At 29.9% G+C, this 6,160-nt stretch overlaps 1 long non-coding RNA gene across 1 annotated transcript; it reads left to right on the top strand.

The window, feature by feature from the left end:
• Positions 1-1,019: 1,019 nt before the first annotated feature.
• On the top strand, positions 1,020-5,730 carry LOC128164311 (uncharacterized). Its single transcript, XR_008240927.1, has 5 exons — positions 1,020-1,105; positions 1,516-1,566; positions 4,687-4,735; positions 4,897-4,972; positions 5,222-5,730. It is a non-coding gene; the product is annotated as an uncharacterized LOC128164311 (long non-coding RNA).
• The last annotated feature ends 430 nt before the right edge of the window (positions 5,731-6,160 follow it).

Here is a 6,160-nt window from a genome sequence, read left to right as displayed (position 1 = left end):
ATCCAATTAGAACACAACTTGAATTACTTTAGCTGAATACTACAAAAAAGTATATGCATATTATTCAATCCTATTCTGCTTATCGAAAACACATATGTACACCACTTGAAACCTATTTAACCAAACTGTTGGGTAAAACTAGTACCCAGTAATGCAAATGTAGGTCCTGTTAACGTAACTTCGGGCAAATATAGATTACTTGTCACATGCATGTATATTCATTTTATTCTTTAAATGAACTACTTGCACCATTTGTTTTTCGTTCGTTAATTAACCATGTTGAGCACAATTTCAGCTCTCAGGTGGATTTGGTATGGGACATCTCCATATTGTGATATACTCCCTATCGTAATAAACCATAATTTGATCAAATATAATTTCCCAAAATAATGTTATCTATCCGCTAAGCGCAATAGGTTATAGTGTTAACTACGTGTCTGTACATGTTGCAATTCAAGAGTTTTAATCCTGCTAGCATGTTATAATTTTTACTTAAAGTTTCAAAAATTTTTCAAAACAAATTGTTTTGCCAAATATTGTAAAACTTCAAAACGGTGAAGTACATGTATTATTATGGGGGGGGGGGGTCAAAGTAATGATTGTGTCTAGATCCGATGATGTTGACATACAAAAGCAAAACCAACGCCGGCAACCGCCTGGGGAGGGGGGCATAATTTAATTTTGTTTATAATAATTATATAGACCATACATTCTATGACATGGAATGTTAAGATTATTGATCAATTCCAATTTCTTCACATGCGAGCAGTTCAACCGCAAATTGTACATAAAGGGCCGCTATTGAACAATTTAAAGGTTATGAAACGGTGATGAAATTTTCACAATTTTATCTAATAGTGACCTATTTTTTGATAACCCTAATTCTTTGAAAAATAGTTTCTGTAAAAACCAATAAATGTAACATATTTTAAGCTTCCCTTTTTTGTCTGAAACTTGCAATATGTGACATGAGAGGGTTAATAATGGGAGCCATTACAACTTTATGGTACATTGACCACCATTAGGAGCAGCTGTATGTTTAATTTCTCCATATATTTATATTGATGTTTAAGTTATTTGAAGAATTAAATAATTTGTGAAGAAGGTAAGACTTTGTTTTTGTTTCCTAATCCCTAGATCAAAAAAAATATTTGCAATATTGGTCATTTGAGTATTTTAAATAAATATTTAAAAAAAACAAAAGAAAGATAGGTATCGAACAAAAAAAGACGCAGTCCTTTTATTACAGAATATTTGAGATCAAAATTATACATGATTGTACTGTTTGAATGAAAAACTATGGAAACAACAGTTTTGATCGATATTGGATTCAAATACAGATAATATGTAAAAGTTTTTGTCTGAAATTTACAGGTAAAAACAAAATTTTAAAAAGAAAAGTAGTTTATGTCTTGATAATTCTTCTTTTTTTTGTTTTATAATTTGTTTTAATGGCGCTTAAAATAAACATTTCTCGTTGCAAATATGTTTTACATTTACTGTTATGTTTCACAGAAAGAGCGTGTTGGCGTCATAAGGATGAAATCAATTTTATTTTTTTCTGTGGTATGTAGATTATATTGTAGTGAAATTCTAGATATCAATTATTTAAGTGAAATCTTGTTTGAAATGAAAATTCAAAGACGAGTAGAATTGTGCTGTATTTTTGTGCTTTTCTAACGAAACGACAAAATTTTATTTTTATGTATAAGAAGATAAATATAAGGAAATGTTATTATAGGATTTGTTGACAACAAATGTATTAATATAATGTGTGTGGGATCTAAGGTGGCCTACCTAAGTTTTCTTGTGCATGTTTTTGCGGAATTCAGTTAAACATTTTATTTATACATTTCTAGAAATTGTTTCGGTGCAATTTACGAACATACGCAACAAAAAAAACTGATTTTGAAATTTTCCTTTAAAAGAAAATTAAATTTTTAAACGATCATTTCATAGTTCTGCAGATGAGCACTGCCGACGTGATTTTGCGTTGTTATTGCATTGTGGTCAAAAAAGTTTTATAGGAATATGCTTTAAGAAAAAGTGTTACCCTTAGAAAATTGACACACAGAAATAAGTTATTATCACGGTTACTCTTCTTTAATCTTTAATGAATCCATTGTACATGTACCAAAATATGTTTGTTATACTCCAAATAGATAGCAGTTTTGTGCATTTTAATATATTGCGATCTTTAAAACCCAGATGGTTGAAAAAATTATTTCTTGCAAACATGTACAAGGTAAAAATGATATAACTAGTCACAAATTAAAATTGGAGGACAATGCCAATTTATAGTATTTTTATAATCTGCGTCAAAGTGCAGAAAATGACAAATCTCCTGTTTATTCGACATGTATACAAAGTGGAAGAATAAATCAAATAAAACAGGCGGATAAGGCAGATTTTAGAAAGTATCGTATTATTTCGCATCAAATTTCATGAGATTTATAATAAAGATGCTATCTATATTGTGTGATTTTATATTTGCTTTATCCAACGAGTAGAAATAATGTATATATTCGCAAGGCTTGCTGAGCGAGTTAGATGAAGCAAGTATAAAATCAACGAATTATGGATATATATTTATGTCATACGATTTTATTTATATTATCAAGCTTTTGAGACTCCTCCTTTAATGACACGAAATAATCTTTTAGCAACGTTGTGTTATGCAGTTATTGTGACCCTACGCAATTTCAGAGATAAATATAGCTGTTAAACTGGTATGGGACACCTGTCGATATTAACAGGATAGAAGTACATTATAATCCGAATACTTTCACCGCATTAGAGTTTATAAATTTCATAATATTTGACCAAAAATATGTTTTAAATATTGTTGAATAAGTGAGAATTATAAAAGGCCCCACATGATTTGATTGTAGTTAACATTCTAAACAATTGTGTTATGGTGTGAGGTAACTATACATTAATTTATCTAGACTTGATTTTATTGTTTAATATTTGAATGATGTTCATTTATTTGTTATTATGAAGTTATTCCCAATATCAAGGTGTCCCGTACCACCTTAATTAAAAATTTTAAAGAAGGAGACCTTGAATTTGTTTTTATCTCAAAATCAATTTTTTATAGAGCTTAATCACTCAAATTGACATATTTTAGACTTGAATAATCTATTTTGTTGGCATGCACATAGTTGCTGATGCCCGTTAAGTTAAAATGACTCGAATGAGGAACAATTGCCTTATAAACCAAAAACAAATTATTCGACATAAAACATATTGATTATTGGTGCTAACTGGTGGTCAATACAAGTTTTTATTTGCATTATTTAAAAAAGTTTTTGTGTACAGAAATACAACCAAAGCATTCTGTTTTCATTGCGTCGTCAGTAATTTATCGCGTCGTCAGAATTAAATCTACTTCCTTGATAGTTATTGCGATTTGCAATTTTACTAACTACACACCTATAGGGTTTCCTTAATTTTTGTAATTTAACTCTTATATAAATTCCATTTTTAATCAATTTTCGGTAGTAGTAGTAGAAGTAGTAGTAGTAATAGTGATATGAAATATACAGGAAAATCTCCAAAGCTAGGTATCTGAAGCGTTGAAGCGAGTGATTGTGTCAAAAATATCTGACCGGTAGTATTTGATAAAGGATCATACGTTGATAAAGCAAAGGTTTACACCCTGGTAGTTGACACTATACGTGTAAGATTATTCAAGGATAACCTATTTGTGTGATTTTATATTCGCTTTATCAAACAAGTTTAAATTTATTTTGAGATTTGCCGAGCAATTATAACCATTTCAATGAGGAATAGCTGTTAATGTTTTATAAAACAAATACCAGACCTAATGATTCGAAGGTAAAATATTGATTAAAGGTGCTTACTGGTAGTATACTATATCTTATGATACATTATTTCGTCAAGTGCTTGTGAAGGCCATAAAAACACAAACAATAAAAACACAAACAAAGTGTTCCTTCTCCGTCGCGTCGTCAGGATTGATTCCATAATAGCTAATGTGATATGTAATTTTATTTATAACACACACATATTTGTTTTCCTTCATTTTTAAAAATCTAACAAATTCCATTTTTAATCAATTTTTAGTTGTAAAAATAGATATTGGATATATACAGATAAATCTTCAAGAACTAGGTCACTAAGGCGTTGAAGTTAAAGGCTTTGTCAAAAAATGTCTGAGCGTCACCCGTTGATAAAGCAAAGATTTATTACTCAAGTAGCTATAGTATACATCATATGTATTAAATAAAAAAAATAATAGTCACTAGTTTTCATAAAATTATATTCATTATTATTATTATTTGATTTTGGCTCATTTCGAACTATCTCGAAGAAACGGAACTTTTTTTACCACAGTGTGCTGTGATACATATAATTATAAGTGTTGTTTCTTTCAATGAGTGGAGTAAAGTATGGACTAACAATTAACTGACGACAATATCGATTTTGTACTTTTTCTGATGATGAATTTGATTAAGTGCTTTGTAAAAAGATTATTGTAATAGATTTGCAAAAAATATTTCGCATTTTAAAATATAAGAAGTGTTTTTCAAATAACAAAGATGTTCTGTTGTATATATATATATATATATATATATATATATATATATATATATATATATATATATATATATATAAGTTGTATAGCTTAATATCAAATATAACGTTAAACACACTTTATAGGTGGTGTTTTTGTCTTTGGAAACAGTAAAAAGTCAAAATGTTCCAAAAGGTAACTTTATTTAAATATACAATATCAAGACTAAAAAAACGTTTTTTGAATTATATATATACCTTTATTACACAATTTAGATTGCCTTTGATATACTTAACAGACATGATTTTTTTAGTACAATGAACACCACACGCTCAACAGTCCCCCTTCTCTTTCAGATTGCTCATCGATGAACTGCTTTGTTGCAGCCTGTGACTATGCCGAGTGTCCAAATTTTCCAGAGGCAACCTGCGTGTTCGTATCCTAATTTCTTTTCCTTCCAATTTCCTTCATTTTGAAGTTTTTAAATCATTCATTATTGGTGAACGTGTATTCCATTATTCAAATTAAAAAAAAGTAAGTTCATGCACTGGAACAAAATGGATATAAGTTATATTACAAGACATAATTAGGACTTTATAATTATCAATTATAATACGATGTGGTTAGGATAGCATTTTAAGTAGTTAACTTTTAACGACACGCTTATATTTTTCATTTCAGGGGAATTTGTAACAGCTGCATTGCAACGTGGAAATACAAAGGCCGTGATGTTACAAAGCAGTGCTGAGAAAGGAACAGCATCTTGATGTGTGATCTAATCTTGACAATAAATTGATCACATGGATCAAAACCATCCTTGCTTTAAATAGATCAACGGGACTGTTTATGAAGGCATACAACGGATAACAACATGTCACCCACGTGCACTGTAAACGTATTATGTTTGGCTGTGTAGTCCTTGTAACGTTTTTGACGTTAAGTCTCTTCCGCTAAATCGAGTACATCACTAAATTCCATTTATATAGTAACAAGTTTGTACAGCAATAACCGCATTAAAAACATACAAATCCAAATCCAAGGTTACATGTTGAAGAATCATTTTTCACTCAATATCGTACAATTTAAAATGATGCATGATTTGTTTAAGTCATCCGACGACAAATCCATTCGCGTCGCCTCTGTTGAGAGTTTTTCTTTCGAGGGCTAACATACTAGGAATAAATGTTGTCTTCAACCCCAGTTGTGTTATAAGCATAATATTAATATTTTGACATTGCGCAGGACGTCATTTTGGAAATAGATAGATAGATTTTTAATGTAAATTTTCACTAAAATAGATGTTACCGCCAATAATGCAATTAGTCATATCTATGCTGGTACTGCAGTTAGTCATAACTGATCTGACGCCATCAGTTTTTGAGCTCAATATTTTTGTGTGTAGAGCCCGTGAACTTGTGTGAGGTGGGCTCATGTCTTCAATCATTTTGTACTGAATGTACTTTTCTATGGAGGAAACTACTTAATTGGTGAGTGTTATGATATATGTATATTGTTAGAATGTTTTTCCAATGCATATGTACATTGTGCAGTAGAATTATATTACAGTACATCTGATAATTCTGATAATTCTCATACTTTAGTGTAGGTATAAAGTTACTA

Source organism: Crassostrea angulata, chromosome 9, assembly GCF_025612915.1.
Source record: "Crassostrea angulata isolate pt1a10 chromosome 9, ASM2561291v2, whole genome shotgun sequence".
Lineage (NCBI taxonomy): Eukaryota > Metazoa > Mollusca > Bivalvia > Ostreida > Ostreidae > Magallana > Magallana angulata.
The sequence above is the reverse complement of the archived record's forward strand: the minus strand, read 5'-3'. Positions and strand labels throughout refer to the sequence as shown.